Genomic DNA, 18,840 nt, shown 5'->3' on the forward strand with positions numbered 1-18,840 from the left:
CCTGTTTCTGTACCTCATTGTTTAAACATCTGAATGACTTCACTTCTGGTTAACGTCGTCTCATAAGGGTGGACCCCAAATTGAAATGGCCAAAGATGACGGGGTTCAGTAAAGAGTGAGAGACTGTGCTTTTTATGAGGCCATTTTACATTTACATGACTAAATGCCTGGTTGCATTTAAAAATATTATAATTAAGATTAAATTCTTAATTCTATTATATCTATATCAAAATATATATAAATAAAGGTTCCTTATTGTTTCCATGGAACCATTCCATTGCACAAAAGTTTCTTTATTGTGGAAAAAAAATTTCTTTAGATATTTTTTTTAATGTTCTTCACATAAAAATGGTTCTTTTACAAACTGATCCCTGACATCAGGTTCTTTGGGGAATGTTTCTTTATGGGATCACTTATATGCGAAAACCCCAATTTGGAACATTAATTTTTATTATCAACGTCTAAATTCTGCACAAATAGTCCTACACTGTAAAAACAAAACAAAAAAACAAAAAAATAATTGCTGCCTTACATTTTCTGAATACAATCAACTTGATTTTTTAAGTCATTTCAACTTAAATTACATTAGACTTAAAAAATGTGTTGAATCTTGTATAACGTTGAAACCGTTGAAATTTCTTAACTTATTTTGATGAGTTAAAGCAATGTAAAAACATATGTTGTCATAACTTATTGACCATATAATGTTTTACAGTGTGAAGGACTGAGAAATGATTGCCGCCCAAGAATGACTCTTATATTTGAATGGGTCTGATCTGTTCTCAAAGGCAGACATCTGATACCTCGTCTTTCCCCACATAATTTAAACATTAAGAAAGAAATAATTTAGCAGAATCAATGATGTCTAATAAATCACAGTCTGATTTATTTTTATCTCTTCAGAGCATCCCATCTCCAGACCCCATGTTAACCAAATCAGACAGACGTTGTCTCTTCACTCGGCTTAACTCTAGTTAAAGCCGATGCAACTACAAGATTGTGCAACACGCCACATTTAGGAAGAAACAAAATCCAATGCTTCGTTTTGCTACTGAGGAATATCATTTTCTTTACGACTTCTTTTTAACACTCGACGGCTTTGGTTAGCATCGCACCAACTAAAAAAGATATTGGACATCAAGAATTCTGCTGCTTAAAAAAAGACTGCTTGAAAGAAGAGAATCCGGGATCCAGTTTTCTAAGCGCCAGGATAATACAGTAATAAAGCTCATTATATCAAGAGTTTCTGTCTAAGAGCCTGTTAAAGGTTATTCTAATCACCACTGCTTGAAACCCACAGCCACGGTTTTGAGGTGCTCCGTGTTCTCCGTGATTACTGAGACACAAATTCACATTTTCTCTTATTTAAGTAACTCCCTCAGCTGTCTGGGGCATAATGAAAGCTCTCCACTGTTGTTGCCATGGTGAAAACTATAATTCCTGTCACTTTTGATATCTGGGGTTTTAAAAGCCCTTTCCTGCACTTGAAAGTTGTACAATTTCTGTCCGAAGCCAATCAGCTAGAAGTCTTACAATAATTGCACCTTTTGCGACTCACTTTTCTCCGTGTCTTATGATTCCGCCACTGTATTCTTTGCATACGCATCGTTTTTATCATTATTTTTGACCTAAATGTACACAGAGGATATAATTAAGAGTTTCCAAAAGAGCTCTGAGAGAGAACTTCACATATGTGGTCTTGAAGTCTGCTCATTTATTCAGTTGATATATCCTCTTAAGACATCAAAACAAGCACTTAATGATCCATCAATGCATAAACAATATTCTGGATAAAAACAGCCTTGTCTGCTTCCAGTGAGACTCAAATCAATCAACCATCACCAGAACAAACACTGGCACACGCTGCCTAAACATAGCCTTGTGTTGCCAAGGAGAAGCTTCCTCCACATGCTGCAAAACATCCCTAGTGCTTTCCATGATTAATACATTTCTCCAATTACCAGTTGGCCTTATTGAGACAATTGTCATCACGATTCACAGAGCATCTTTCAACCAATTTATCTCAGCAGGCTCGCAGAGATAATCTTGCACTGCAACATTTACATGGAAGTTTAATATACATTAGCTCTAATGTCGTCAGGCATTTATACATGAAGATGTGTCACAGATATAGTAGAGATTTTCATGTTAAATGAAAAAAAATGGTCGTCAAGGTGTTACTAGGTAGTGACTACATACATAAACTCCATAGAAATGTACACTACACTACCATTCAAAAGTTTGGGTTGGTCAAATGTTTTAATGGTGTTGAAAGAAGTCTCTTCTGCTCACCAAGGCTATTCATTTGATCAAAGATACCATTATTTTATGTTGTAAAATACATTGCCCGATAAAAGTAGGGAAAAGTGGCTGTTTGGAATTAAATAGGCAAATGCTTAAGAGTCTATGAAGATCTTGAGCAAAAACTGATGCACCGATCACAACGATTTGTGGCTAAGATCTTGTATTGTCAATACAAGAGTCCAGCACTCTGTAAAGTCTCCTCCAGCACATCCCAAAGACTTTCACTGAGTTTAAGGTCTGAACTCAAAGGTGCCAATTCATGTGTGAAAATGATTCTTCATGCTCCTTCACAACCATTCGTTCACAATCTGAGCCTGATGAATCTTGACATCGGCCTGGAATCCTGGAATATGGCCATGAGGTGTTCTCCTACATGGTTGTTTAAGAAATGAAAAGCTACACACTCCATCAGTTAGGGTTAGAATATATCATGCTAGAAACATAATAATCACTGCAATATTGATCCAATCATAGACTCTTAAGCATTTGCCTATTTAAATCCAAAAAGTGATTTTTTTTTTTTTTTGGCCGGGCAGTGTATTATTACAATTTTAAATATCTGTTAACCATTTGAATACATGAATGTATTCCTTTAATGGTATACTCCAGTCTTCAGTGTCACATGATCCTTCAGAAATCATTCTAATGCTTATCTCTCATTATTATCAATGTTGAAAACAGACGTGTTGCATATGCTTTTTTATGAATATTTGCAAAAAAACAAAACAAATTTAGTCAATTTAATGCCCTTAATGCTGAATAAAACCTAAACTTTTGATTTGATTTCTATAAGTTATACATCTATATGTCTATATGTATTAGTTGCCATAATTTGTAGAATATAACAAGCTAAAATTATGCAGGCCAAACCTGCAGACTTGTTTTACTATTTACAGGGCAATCTGGGCGATCCTGCAGAATAGTTTTCAACATGGTAAAAAATGTGTTTAATTGAGCTAAAAGCACAACAACCTTATTAGAAACTGAAAACATAATACTTTCTGACGAGATTTAAAAATAAAATCGGAGAAAATATCAAAGAACCTTCAAAATCATGTACCAGAACTCCAATGGGAGAAAAACAAACTTTGTTTTGCCCGTCTGTTCACATCACTTTCAGGCTGCGAACGTGTAATGCTCTTTCATAATTACTAAACGATGTGTTTAGAGCAAAAGATCATTAGCGCCAAACACAAGGTGAGGCAGTGACATTTCATCTCGTGTTATGTCAGCTTGAAAGAAAATTGCGAAGCCTTGTTTCAGGAAATTAGCTTCCAGGGGGATGTGAGAACGTTTGATTGTAGATGAAAGAGAGCGATATATTGAAATGGAAATGTGTCTGACTGACTGTGGACGTGAATTTTGCCCCTCGGGGATGAATAAAGCGCATGCATTCAGGAATCTCTCTATTTGCACATAAAAGCCTATGCGCGTCTCTATATGTGTGCTTTATTAGTTTATCTCTACATTTGCAGAGGAGACAAAGCAGTCGTTTTATTACATCCCCTGCCAGTATTAACCACTAATTTGCTCAATAATTTATGGACATTTAACTAACATAGCCCACTCAGCCACTTTCTGACCGCCCGTCTACTGCGTGACCAGCGTTTGATTTATACTACAAACAATAAGAAAATACTGCCAAAAACAATATTCAGGCAGAGCCCATCGGTCAGCACGTGCCCTGCTCATCAATACACTGGCATTCAGCCTCTGTTATAGTACCACTGTGAGCAGACAGATGGGTAATATAGACGGCCTACACATCGGTCGGGTATCAGAGGTATGAGGAGGCTCTTTGCCACCTACAGAATGGGACGTCTTCGGTGTAGTTAGTGCATACAATTCCCTACACATGTCCATTTCTGCTGATATTTTGGACAATATCAGCAGAAATCACTATTTTGTGATGAATGCATTGATAAGGAACAACATAGACCATGAGTTTCCCAGACAGTGGTTCGCGAACCCCAGGAGGTTTTTGAGGGAACTGCAGGTGTTTATGAGTTAAACATATTAAAAAATGTCTGTTACAATAGCTTTACATGCATCCAAGGTCAAAAAACACTTTAATTTTCTCATAATATACATTGCACTTCACCTCATTTCTGTCAGGACCACTATCATCAAATACGCTTGACAATTTAGTTGGATTGGCGGTATGGTTCCGTTCTGGGCGAGAACTCCCTGCGCATCCATGCAGCCTAGCGTGGAGAAGAGCAGGAAGAGCAGCAATAACCCCCCTTCGGGTAACCAGAACAGAACCAACATGAATGTATTGCAGATATCATTAATTCGAGATTTTAAAGTACAACACAATTAGATAATTTATTTTGATTCAAGGAAATGCCATATCCTGACTGGAGACAGGAGGAGCTGGGGATGGAGGAGGGTAATTCGCTCCTGAGAAACGTGATAGCTGCTGATAATACTGAAGGAGCTTATATATGTATACAGCGATAGGCTTCGTATTAGGTAGACGTGGATCCGCTGACTAACGTGACCTGCCAGAACTGACGCTACGCTTGATTTCTCTAAAAGTCTGAAAACGGTTTGTTCAGCACGAGTCCTCATCCTTTTATAGAGCACGCAAAGTGGATTTGTAGTCTTCTCGACATGCCGACAACACGAACCAAACTCTTCTAAACTCAAAACTACAGTTTTGGAGGGCGGGTCAAAGTAGGCATTGTTCGTGGACAGCCAATGAAGACTGGAAGGCTGTCATTATGCAAATCTGTTACATTGTTACATAGGTATGTTACAGGAAGTGAGACTGGAATTGCTGACGTCTTGTTTTGACAGTTCAGAAACGATTCTTTTAGGAAACAATAACTTTATTTGTCGTGCATTTTTTTCGTGCACTTTTTCCGTTTATTCGTCGTGCAGACCTTTTACATTCACAAATAGCTATATTGCACTAGAAGGTAGAAGGTAGAATTAAAAATAGAAGGTAATAATCGAAAAAGTATAATAGAGGCACTTTAAAATTGTAAACCATCCCAAAAGGAATATTTTGGGTTCAGTATGAATTATGCTCAATTGACAGCATATTTTGGCATAGCGTTAAAAAAAATAAAATAATAATTCTTAAAAAAAACGTAAAAGCCCAAAATTAGGTTTCAATGAAGTAGATGGAAGTAAATGGGGACAATAGGCTTACTGGATTTAAAAAAATAAATAATAATTTCATGAATGCACTTAAAAAAAATTCTATTAAAATGTGTATTATTCGAGCTATAAATTTCAGGGTTTCAGGGTTTGTAGCATTCCGTTCTCATGCACTCTAAAAAATGCTGGGTTGTTTCAACCCAATTTTGGGTAAAATATGGACAAACCCAGCCGTTGGGTTGAATTTTTTAATTAAATTTTTAACCCAACGTTTGGGTTTGTCCATATTTTACCCAAAATTGGGTTGAAACAACCCAGCATTTTTTAGAGTGTGGCTACAAAACTGTAAAATTGTATATAACTTTACACAGAAAAGCGATTTATCAGACTAAAATGCATATTAACACACATCTGTTATGTGGCTAAACTTAAACTGAGTATTTTAATGCAAATTGGACACATTCATTTTATCATAAATAAGTGCCTCACTGTGTATACATTGGCATTATGTAATAAAAACAAAATCATGTAAAATCACGATTGCTGGTTTTCAATGATAATTGCAAGTTACTTCAACACATTTTTTTTACCAGGAAATAATAGTGATTTACTTTGATATTATAACCCCAATCTGAAACAGTTTTAAGGCACTGTACATCGATATAATAGAAAAAAATTATAATTTTCTGTTATCTTAAAGCTTTAACAAACTGTCTGACACTTTATTTACAGTGACTCACAAATGAGAAAAGTAATAAGTGATTCATCCTGAGGAGAAAGTAACATGACAGTAACATTAGAGACGCAGAATTCCCAAAACAACTATGGACCGAACAGACCTTTGTTTGTCCTCGCCATCAAAAGGCCAGTGACAGTTTCAGATGGATTGTGGGTTAAACCGGATGAGTCAGACAGCGTTCCTCATACAGTTCCCCCGGTTTAAAACAGCCTCCAGTGCTGCTAGAATATGTCGCACAGCCAAACACTTATCCGCAAGGACACACAGAGAGCACAGTGTTAAAAGGGGAGACAGAGAAGTCAATTATATATGTTACATAAAAGCCATTGTTCCTTTAAACATACTGGGACTATCAAACAATACGGCCTTAAAAAGAAGTGCAAGTTGTAACAGTCATTGCTCAGTACAATAAAGAGGCAATGAACCTGATATATGTATTAAATAAATCCTAAATTCTGTGGTATTTTTAAATCATGTCAAATGTATAATAGTTTTATTATTATTCATTAAAAAATCATCAAATTAAAAAACTCATTTTCATAATTCATAATAAATAAAAAAATACTGTGATCCCCAAAGAAAAAACAAAAAATGTATATTACAAATTTAATTATATACACTTAATATATATTAAATTATAATAATTTAATATATTATTTTGTATTATTTAATTTAAATATATTATATAAAAGTAGAATAATTGAATATAATATTTTATATTATTTAATATAAAATATTATTTTAAATTACAGTTATTTAAAAAAAAACATTGATCATGACCAATTCATAACATTAACATGACTGCAGTCCCACAACTGCAAATGCATATACGATCAAGCTATTGTGTACTTGTAAGAAAAACTTTAAACAGCTTTTAAAACTTGGACTTTGTCGTGGTCTGACTTTTCCATTATGTTCCTGATTTGATTCTCCATGCTCTTTTTTCCCCCTCGCCGGTATGTTTAAAGCATTTAAATATAGCCGAGCTGAGTGTAGCTGAGCTTTTGATGAGGTTGAATGTGAAAGTGCTCTTCACAGAGGAGAACACTGCATTATGGGATAAATGCGGCTGTACATTGGGGCTGCTCTCGCACAAAAGCCATCGCTGACAATGGCTGAGGGAAGGTAACTGGATGTACGTAAACACACACACACACACACACACACTTTGCAGAGTGGCAGCTGGGCTCATCTGCCCGGCAGGGATAAGGAAACAAAGACGGACGAGAGAAAAGCAGCAACGAACGGGCATGAAAAAGATTAAATAAACTTGTTTGGTATAGAGCACCAAAGGAGTCGCGCGCATACAAGTGCGAATATGTGTGCATGTATAAAATAGAGGGAAAATGCATGTTGTATGAAATTGGTTAGAAGTGAGAGAGAGAGAGAGAGAGAGAGGGGGGGGGGGGGGTAGAGAGAGAGAGACAGTGAGGGGGTGGGTAGGGAGAACGAGAGAGGCAAAAAAAAAAAAAAATCACAAAGGATTGTGTGGCGAGAGAGATTGCTATAGCCATAGAGCAGCACAAGCAATGGAATATGCAGGCCTGTTACAGCCTCGGGGCTTCTGGGTAAATAGAGAGAGCACAGCAGGATTGTCCTGGTTTGCTCTATGGCTTACCTAACGCTGTTGTGAATGCAGATCTGCGCCGTTTTCAGAAACAGGTTCAGTTCCATTCAGATTCAGTTCAATTCCTTTTCGCTTTAAATAGCTAATCTATTTTCTGAAAAGTTCCTGGAACATAAAAGATGTCAAGCTCAGTCATATTAATGGAGAATTGACATTATAAGTAAATTATCAGTGGGGTTTTGAGATTATATTTAAGATATAAAAGATGTGCACTAATTAGTGTTTGTCTAGTCATGCATCACTTCTTCTGTTGCTCATGCTGAGAGTGATGTGTTTGTTTAAATCGGTATCTGTACATATTAAACTTCAATTATACTACAGACAATGAAAGATTCCTCAAATTCCCCAAAAATCATGTCTTGTTGAAAATTTTCGCCTGATGGACAATAAAAGAGGTGAAAATTACCATAGAATTACATTGAAGGAAGGTCCCGATCCATATGTAGAGACCAGAATATTACGAATGTGGGCTCTTTTGACCTATTAGTTACCACCTAAAAACCACCCAGAAGACCTTAGCAACCACACAGCAACACCCTGGAAACAGCAATGGCAGTTTTGCATTGGCGAACACCATTTATATTTTCTTCAGAAAATGTAAACAGACTTGGGCCAGAAGGTGACCTCTTAAAATATCCTAGCAACCACATAGCAACAGGCTTAAAAACATATGCATTATGGCAATTGGCGACAGCCCATAAAACAAACATCATGGTGGTTAAGTTTTGCATTTATGAACACCACTCACATTATTTTCAGAAAATGTAAATAGACTTGGGTCAGTAGACAACCATCTAGCAACCACCCCAAATACATTTACACCCCACATAGCAGCACCCTGGCAATGGCCTACAACACCTGACATCATGGAAATCAAGTTTTGCATTGGCAAACAACACACATATTTTCTTTAGAAAATGTAAACAGACTTGGGCTAGTAGACAAGCACATAGCAGCCACCCAAAATACCTTAGCAACCACATAACAACACCATAGCAACATCCCACAAAACTTAACATCATGGCAATAAACTTTAGCATTGGTGAACAACACTCACATTTTCTTTAGGAAATGTAAACAGACTTGGCCTTGTAGACAACCACCTAGCAACCACCAAAAATTCCTTAGCAACCATATAGCAACAGGCTAAAAAAAACATTAACATAATGGCAATGATATTTGCATGCGCAACCACCACTCACATAATCTTCAGTGTCATTGTTTATAAATATTTAAACAATAAAATGTTTTTTTAAAAATGGTTGACCCAAAAGAGCCTGGAAATATAGACCAGGTTCAAGATGAGTCAAATGCCTGACTGTATATTTGTGGCTCTAATGCAATGTGACATATATCACAAAAGGTTTGATTCAAACATACATCCAGCACTGTGAATTGCCTCTGCAGTTGAAAACATGTGGCCATTATGGACGATGCAAGCGTGCGGCTATTGTTCGAAACCATTTTGTCATTGTTGACTGTGCCGCTCATCTCTGTCAATTGTGGCAATAATGGATGGTGCATTCAGAGGAAAATGTGAAGCTGAGAAACAAAAATAAATACAGCAATGTCATTTTATCCACATTCAGAGTTGCTGGAGACAAAGGGTGGGAACTACAGGGATTTTACTTTTGTTTGTATTTTAATTTGCATGAATGAAGACCCGTGAACATTTTGACCTTTTAAAGCGAGCAATGTTTCTAATAACAGGCCTCATAGATAACAGAATAAAGATGTTAACATTTACTGAAGAATATGTGCATGATTCTGCAAAACTCAACGGCATTATGTTAGGGTGTTGTGGGTGCTTGTCAGGGCATTGCTATGTGGTTGCTAAGGTCTTCAGGGTGGCTTTTGTAAAAAAAAAAAAAAAACTTTTAGATTGGCATCAAAGCAGAAGATAACTCAAACCATTTCGATAATGCAGAAGTTAACATTTGCATTTCCTAAACTTAGCACCACTAATAAACCTGCAGGGAGTCATAGGAAAGAAGAAAGGCAACAGATAAAAAACATATTTTGCTCTTTTCCACGGCAGTGCTGACGGCTTAGAGAGTTTCTTTCCTTCAAGCACACACAGCAGAGACGCTTATATCCTCTGGGAGAGAAGAACATTTACAGAACAGCAAACATTTCATGAGTCTCTAATGGCATCCTCAGCATTGACAGATTGACAGGAAAGGTAAAGAAAATGATAATGACCTCCACAGACATAATGAAAGTACTCATGGCTCTCTTAGCGATAATATATTATCGTCTTCAACAGCTGCTTTACTTCTCGCATATGAGAAACTGTCAAAAGTTTATTAATATGGAGAGAGGCCACAACTTTAAGAGGGTAAAGCCGTAACAGTTCCTTCACGGTTAATATCTTTTCAAAGACTATTACATTATAGAAAGCAATGTCTCTGATAAAGCTAATTATCATGTGTAAAACAGAGCCATATATTTTCAATTATCTTATAACATTTACTGCATAAACAAACGATTTTAAACTAATTTCAGCAAATATTAATGGTACAATAACATTATGACAGAATTGCCAAAATTATGATAGACTGGACGGACAGACAGATGGACGGAGGGACAGACAGACAGATAGACGGATGGACAGACAGACAGATAGACGGATGGACAGACAGACAGATAGACGGATGGACAGACAGACAGTGGACGGAGGGACACGGACAGACAGACAGATGGACAGAGGGACAGACAGACAGACAGATAGACGGAGAGTCAGACAGACAGATGTACGGAGGGACAGACAGACAGATGGACAGAGGGACAGACAGAAAGATAGACGGAGGGACAGACAGACAGATGGATGGAGGGACAGACAGACAGATGGACGGAGGGACAGACAGACAGATGGACGGATGGACAGACAGACAGATGGACGGAGGGACAGACAGACAGATGTACGGAGGGACAGACAGACAGATGTACGGAGGGACAGACAGACAGATGGACGGAGGGACAGACAGACAGATGGACGGAGGGACAGACAGACAGATGGACGGAGGGACAGACAGACAGATGGACGGATGGACAGACAGACAGATGGACGGATGGACAGACAGACAGATGGACGGAGGGACAGACAGACAGATGGACGGATGGACAGACAGACAGATGGACGGAGGGACAGACAGACAGATGTACGGAGGGACAGACAGACAGATGTACGGAGGGACAGACAAACAGATGTACGGAGGGACAGACAGACAGATGGACGGAGGGACAGACAGACAGATGGACGGAGGGACAGACAGACAGATGTACGGAGGGACAGACAGACAGATGTACGGAGGGACAGACAAACAGATGTACGGAGGGACAGACAGACAGATGTACGGAGGGACAGACAAACAGATGTACGGAGGGACAGACAGACAGATAGATGAATTGATGGATGATAGACAGATGGACGGAGGGACAGACAGACAGATGGACGGAGGGACAGACAGACAGACAGATGGACGGAGGGACAGACAGACAGATGTACGGAGGGACAGACAAAGAGATGTACGGAGGGACAGACAGACAGATGGACGGATGGACAGACAGACAGATGGACGGATGGACAGACAGACAGATGGACGGAGGGACAGACAGTCAAATGGAGGATAGGAGAGACAAACAGACAGACAGATAGATGGACGGAGGGACAGTACTGCATCAATGAGTCAATATTCCTACATAAATTATTCAGCAAATGTTTGCAAACATTGTCAATAATAGTCCACCTGAAAAACAAATGTCTGCATTGCATATCATCCTCAACAATTCAGTTGCCAGAGACTTTTTAGTCAGTTTTGGATGTCAAGTACAATGAAAAAATATCATTGCAATATCAAACATTTATCTTTGAATTAAACAGCACACGAAAATCATCTGTCTCCCATGAAACAATCATTCCTGAAATATTATAATGACTTTAACAGGTGCACATTTTGGCCTCTCTATCACCATCTGTAGTTGAAACAAAGCAATTGCAGTTGTTCTTTAACCTCAGTGAATGACGTTCAAAATACAAAGCATCTTAGGCACCTATAAAATTGAAATATTCAAAAGCATAATTGTGACCTTAAGACTGCAGTATGCACTGAAACCCGCATTTGCTCGAGGCGTGTTTCTATTCTACACGCTAAGCTTACTTCAAGCCTAATGGGGGAAGAAGCTTAGCTGGATTTTTAATTAAATGATATCACACTTTAACATAGTCCCTCTCATTTTCTCTCTCTCCCAGTGTTCCCTTTCTGCCAAAGTGCAACACCCAAATATACAACCGTTCTCATTGGCAAGGACAAATGGACAGATGAGTTTCCAAAAGCCCATAAAAAACTAAAGTGATTTACGTAGGCTCATATTTGGAGATTACTTTGATCTTCCAAAGGGCTGAAACCCACATTCATCCGAAGTCTCGCTGTCAGAGGAAAACCCATGCCGATAACCGGTGTCTGGATTTGGATGACATGGGCAGACTAAGCTGATATTATGCCCGCTGAGGCTGTCTTTCACATGTCACTCTGCATGTCATGCTTCCCTGGTAGAGGAGCTTGGGGAAACCAGTGCCACAAATACTGATTGCTCTTTTTAGTGAACCATACTACCAGTACAGAACAATGGCCCATGGAGCATGAAAAGATAAAAAAAACATGCTCTTAGGACAAGGCTGTGTGTGGCAACCTAAAGAGAGAATTTACCCCAAAACAAGGCCTCTGTCATGGACCATAATCCAAAGGATTCCTTTCCATTGGGGCAAATGAAGTCGCAGCGCGCACACAGTCTGCTTTCTCAGCATGATTACATTCATTGTTTTACTTTAGTAACAGTTTCATATTAAATCTAAAAGGGGAATCTATTAGACTGTGGCTGTCATAAGCTGTCAAATACTGCTTTACCAAGCTCAGCAGCTTTGGCCGAGCTGTGATATAAATGAAAAGCTATTTGCTATTTTTTAAAAAGAGGAGCTGTTCGATATGTCCTGTAGGAGCCATATAATGGGAAAGTCATGTGACCAAATCATAATGGGCGTGTCATTAATTAAGTGGGGTTAAAACACTTGTGTGTGTGTGTTTGGATGGAAGAATGTGGGTGAGTGCTGGAGCACATATTTTGTTGACCGTGCAAACCTGTACAAAATAAAACAACATGCAAGCTTCAAGGATAAACGCGTCACATAAGTTATTCCTCCACTCAGCTCCTTAGCGGTCTTTGGATTGTTTTTATGTGCCGCTACATGTCCCGGCCTGTCTTTCATACGTCAACACATTGAATAATGCTGTTTCAATGCACTTCAGTGGGCCTTTGAATATCCAATATGATGGCTATGGATACTGTATATATTCATCAGCCGATAAACAATATGCTACTGTATTTTGCGTATTAATACACATTAAAGGGGTGGTTTAATGCCCTTTTCACAAGATGTAAAATAAATCTCTGATGTCCCCAGAGTGTGTATGTGAAGTTTTAGCTCAAAATACCCCCACAGATATTGTTATATAGCATGTTAAAATTGTCACTTTTTGAGGGTGAGCAAAAACACACAGTTTTTGTGTCTGTCCCTTTAAATGCAAATGAGCTGCTGCTCCCGGCACAGGGGGCGGAGCTTCAAGAGCTCATGTCCTTTTACCTCACACACACATGCACTGAAAATCTCAAAAACTTTTAGCCTTTTATTTTCAAACCGGGGTCAGACAATGATGGAGAGCCTCAAGAAGAAGTGACAACATGTAGAAGCAACAGGACATTTCTGAATGGTTAGTTGATGAATTTATGTAGCTTATGTGTAGTTATCTCCTAGTCAATGATTAGCATATTCTGTCTTGATCATTTATAAATCGTGTTCTAGGGGCGGGGTTTATGTAAATTTTAGGGTTGGTGATGTCACTAACCCGGGAGGAATGTCATGTAGTTCCTACCAGCCGTTTGTTGTAGTCCTTAAAAAGCAATTTCTAAAAGCAAATATTTCCCTTTGCTTTGAACTTTGAGCGTTGTAACTTTGCAGATGTTGTTTATGCTCAAACAGCAACATTACACACTAACTAAAGTTAGAAACGTGAAATCATAATCAACCACCCCTTTAAAAAGTTGTTCCTAAACAGTTGCTACTTTGTATGAGCTTTCTGAAAACAATGCGCTGTCCTTCATTCACAAAATATGCCTTTTTTTTTTCTCTTGACTGTTGTCCCGCCTTGTAAAGAAAAGCGACATGTCAAACAGGGGACAAGCATGAGTGAGTACGTTCTACCGGTGATGGAAAACAAATGAAAAACACATACCACAAAGGACAGAGAAAGCGAGAGAGAGAAATGACACAGGGAAACGTAAAACAGAAATGAGAAGTTTCTGAAGTCTGTCGGGGGCTTCAACTAGACATGTGTGGGGACACAGATAAGTGCAGGAGGGAAAAATAATGACAGCTCCCTGCAAGCTGGATAAGAAAGCTTATATTTGGACGGTTTCTCGCTGCGAGATGGAGCCTACGTCGTTACTGCGTAATTCACCAAAAAAAAAAAAGTGAGACATAATGGAAACGGTGGGAGGGGCTGTGAAAAGCAGGAGACTATAGGGGCAAATGGGGGCAGCTGAATAATTCATTCAAATGTAGTTTGGGTCTTGTTCTCACACATCTATTATTGAACATTAGCATGCTGTCAGAAACCGAGATGGAAGCGGCAATTTCACAGATTTAGCTGAAGCCTTGTCGCCCAATTGGAACATGTAAGGCATTTAGGGATGAAAAGCTTCCTTTGAAGTCTTTAATGAATGTCAGGAGAAATGATTTGTCAAAAACACGGCACTATATCAGCGTGCCCTCATAGGAGCATTTAAATTTATATGACCACAAGTTTTGTCTGAGGCTCTCAGTTTGCTTTGATGAGATTTGCGTTCGGTTCAGGGTATCATTTATCATGTCTCTTCCCTGAAATTCAAACACATGGCCATGCGCTGTCACATTTCAGAGAGAAAACCAACTAGACAAATCTGTCATTGGGTGTTTCAGCTTCAGCCACAGGCACTTTCATGTCCCAGGGGTTGTTTTTTATTCAAACTAACAGATTTCAGCCCTAGACGTTCATTCTTAAAATATGAAAATCATCATAAAAATATTCATTATTGCATTTTAAAAGAGAGAGAGAGTGGGATGTAAAATTTATTGTGTGTGGGAATTATTCATCATGCGAAGCTTATTTGCATGCATTTCTAGTTAGAAAATTAATTAAAAGTAAAAACTGACAGGGTTTAAAGAGATAGTACCTTCATGTTGACATAACCTTCATGTCGTTCCAAACCTGAATGACTTTCATTCTTCTATGTAAATTAAGATATTATGAAAATTATGTCATCATTTACTCACCCTCATGTTGTTCCAAAATTGTATGACTTTCTTATTTTTGTGGAAATTAAAGGTTAGTTCACCCAAAAATGAAAAAATGGTCACTAATTATTCACCCTCATGTGGTTCCAAATAAAAGCCTAAATTAAATCTGTTCATCATATAAAGTGATCGTGTCTCTTCAGAAACATTGGACTAAACCGCTCAATTTCATATGGATTAGTTTTCTCATCTCTTTATTAACTTTTTGAAGCGACAAATTATTAGTTGCGTAGCTGTCAGTGGAGGGACAGAAATCTGTCCGATTACATTCAAATATAAAAATTAATTTGTGTTTCGAAGATGAACAAAAGTCTTACTTGTTTGGAACGACATGAGCGAATGATGACCGAATTTTCTTTTTTGGGTGAACTATCCTTTAAGAAATTTTGAAAATGTTTTAGATCCCATTGACTTTTATTGTATCCACTGACATTTTCCATTATTCAAAACATATTTTGTGTTCCACAGAAGAAAGAAAAAATATCATGTGGTTTTGGGATAGCATAATGGCACAATAAATAAAGACAGAGTTTTCATTTTTTGGTGATCTATTGCTTTCATTTCTAAGAGCACGTGGTCAGAAGTGTCCATAGTGAAGAATCACACCATTGTGTTGGGTAATATGACAAATATGAACGATTAAAGCACAATTCTTTCACTATTCCTGATTTCTAACGCGCACGCACACACACACTCACTGCGTTCGGCGTGATCTTGAAACAAAGCAGAAAGAAAGGCTGGTGTGAAAAAAAGGTATGTCTCTCTCATCTAGATCCGATCGACCAAAACGCATCTTAATACCCGGTGTAAACAGGGCCATAGTTACAATAATGCCTGCATGATATATATAGGATACAAACAGTGTTTCTGATTGTCTAGCAAATGCCTAAAGAACATAAAACCCAACTAACAAGAAAGGGAAGGCCTTTCTGTCGATCAAAGCATGAATTATTAGGAGCCAAACGCAGCTAATGAATGAATTTAGATTCTATTAAATGTGAAGAGAGTGGCCTCTCAGACTGGTGACTGTCTAAAACTGCCCCACAGGCAAAACATTTCCTAATTAAATATTGATCTCTACAGAAGGTAATTAACCAACTGTGAAGTAGTTGGGCACGAAATGATTGGACTGGGAAATGTTGCTTGTATGATCCTGTTCTGGGCAGAGGAGAGACTTATGAGGAAAATCCCCAGGTCTGAATAGTATTCTCAACAGATCATTCTGCTCTGAAAAACTGTTGTTGAATTACCTAGACTCACAGCTACAGCTTACACAAATACTTGTCACCATCAAAGCATAATAATAATCTACCTTTCATAATAAGCTAAACTTTTCAGCAACAGTACAAAACTGCCTGTGTAAGTTCTGTGCGTAATTGTCTGTTTAAACAGTGAAAAAAACGAACCTGTCATTTTAAAGCGCTTCGTGGAATGACAACTAAACGCAAATGTCTCTCATGAGGACACTGCTCGGTGTACTAAGACACTGGCCTTGGAAGACCAACTTTATTTTATACATTATGAATCATAAAAACTGTCTACAGACAGACTTTGGAGCCTGTTTAAGCTGTTTTGGCAGACCACATTTATTTTTCACAGTTTTGCTGAAAAATTCAGTCAGAGATTTGATCTCAGAATCTCAACGCAAAGAGCAACACAAACCGCTCAAAAGTAAAAGCTCAACATAAACTTTTGTGCTTTGCATTTAGATTCTGTGCTCATCAGTTTGTCTGCAGATAGTATTTGTGATTAATAGTTTGCACACACACACAAAAAAAAGTAATCTTCCAAAACCACTGTTGTAGTTTTACAAAGCAACAAAAGATTTCCATTTCAAATAAATACTGTTTTTAGGTTTTTACGACTTTCTATTCATCAAATAACCCCAAAAATGATCATGGTTTCCACAAAAATATTAAGCAGCACAACTGTACAATTGTAATACACAAATCTGTATATTGATTTCTGAAGGATCATGTGACACTGAAGACAGCTATTTTAAATTGTAGTAAAATTTCACAATAATAATGTTTTTACTGTTTTGTTTTTTTAAATTAAAACGTCTTATACCAACCCCAAATGTTTACCCATGTTAATTGTGTTTAATGTTAAAAATGTCCCATACCTGTTAATGGCAGACAATGGAAGTTTCTGAAACTTAATCAAATAACCAACAACAGTTCTGTATGCTGATACTAGTGGTGCATGAACTACACGGGCTGTAGAAGAGTGTCCTTTTACGTGTGATATAGCAAAATTGCAGAAACTGCATGATAAGGTAAAGTGGACAGTATGGGCTGTAAATGTGATCAGGGATTCGGGTTGAGTATTAGCACCCCAGACCCTTAATTATTCAGCTACCCTCGTGCAGTAGATATGGATATAAGGACATGGGAAGTGGTGCACTCACTGAGCCTCAGGCACTCTTCTGGGTGAAGATAGAGCTGCTGACAAGAAAGTATATGCCAGGTTAACACCTGAATGTTTGCTGCGTGACTATTTGTTAAGTGTGCCTCCTGAAGTCTGTACATTACACTAGTTCGGCTGAAAGTTTCCAGTTAAATGACCAACACCTCAAGAGCACAAAAAGTAGCAGAAGTTTTTAACCCTCTCAACCTTGTCTGTTAAATATTTGATTCTATCCGAATTTAAAGTGCAGGGGAAACTATATAGTGAGTCTGAGTTGGCCAACCAATACCAATCCATTACAAACTAGCTGCTGGTTTCTAGTTGGTCTTTATTTGGTCAAAGCTGCTTATTAGCTAAAGCAAGCTAGTAGAACATCTTGGAGCAGCAACAAACCAGCTAATATACACCACTTTAAAATCTGATGAGATTTTAAAACATTATGCATCTTGGCGACTTTGTAAATGGTTAAAGAGGAAAAACTGGGCATCATGTAAACGACTGCCAGACATTCAAGTTATTAGGAACGCCACAAACTTGTTGCTAGGAAACGTGTGACAAATCACAATATGAGTTTTGAAACGGCTCAAAATATCAAATATCCCAGCAAGCAATTTTGTGTTTAAAATACATCTAATAGCCGCCCAAACACAGTCTAGGCTAAAACTAAATTTGAGCTGTCAGTGAACATTTAATGGAATAGACGCACAGTCTATGCATAGAACATGTTAAAGAAATGAAACCAAACACCTTGTAATCACTGTTGACTTTGTTTACATGATGGAATATCCAGCCCGATCTCATCCCAAGGCGTCATATACTGACGCTTTTGACAAATCGTCTACATCCAACGCACATGGCACCCTTTAGCGTCAATATGAGACGCAGATAGATATGGGGAATATCATATATCACACATCTCGCAAGTTATTTTGGCAAAAACGACATGTAACCAAATTCAAGATTATTTTGTCTAGAAGTGGGTTACTCATAGCCAGACTAACCTGGACGGAGAAATGACGGCTATTGCTTGCTGGGATGTTTAATATCCTCTGACTGGATGAACTCTGTGACCATCATACACTACTCAATTTTCTGTGAAATCTGTCAACTAAAATCTGCAGACTGGCTCTGACTTTCGGCAACTAGTGTAATCTTGTACAGACTGTAAAATCAGGGCAAAAATCTGAGTAAAAGTCATATAGTGTATTCCAGCCTTTAGACATGCCAAAGTTTGTCTAACTGGATTTTGGAAAATGATGACTA

General features: G+C 38.1%; 1 long non-coding RNA gene across 1 annotated transcript in view; it reads left to right on the forward strand.

Annotated features, from left to right (window-relative positions):
• LOC306986670 overlaps positions 1-18,840 on the forward strand; it is a 392,716-nt gene that overhangs the window by 15,052 nt on the left and 358,824 nt on the right. The window lies entirely within an intron of this gene.

The sequence above is a fragment of the Phoxinus phoxinus genome, assembly GCF_949152265.1.
Source record: "Phoxinus phoxinus genome assembly, chromosome: 19".
Taxonomy (NCBI): Eukaryota; Metazoa; Chordata; class Actinopteri; order Cypriniformes; family Leuciscidae; genus Phoxinus; species Phoxinus phoxinus.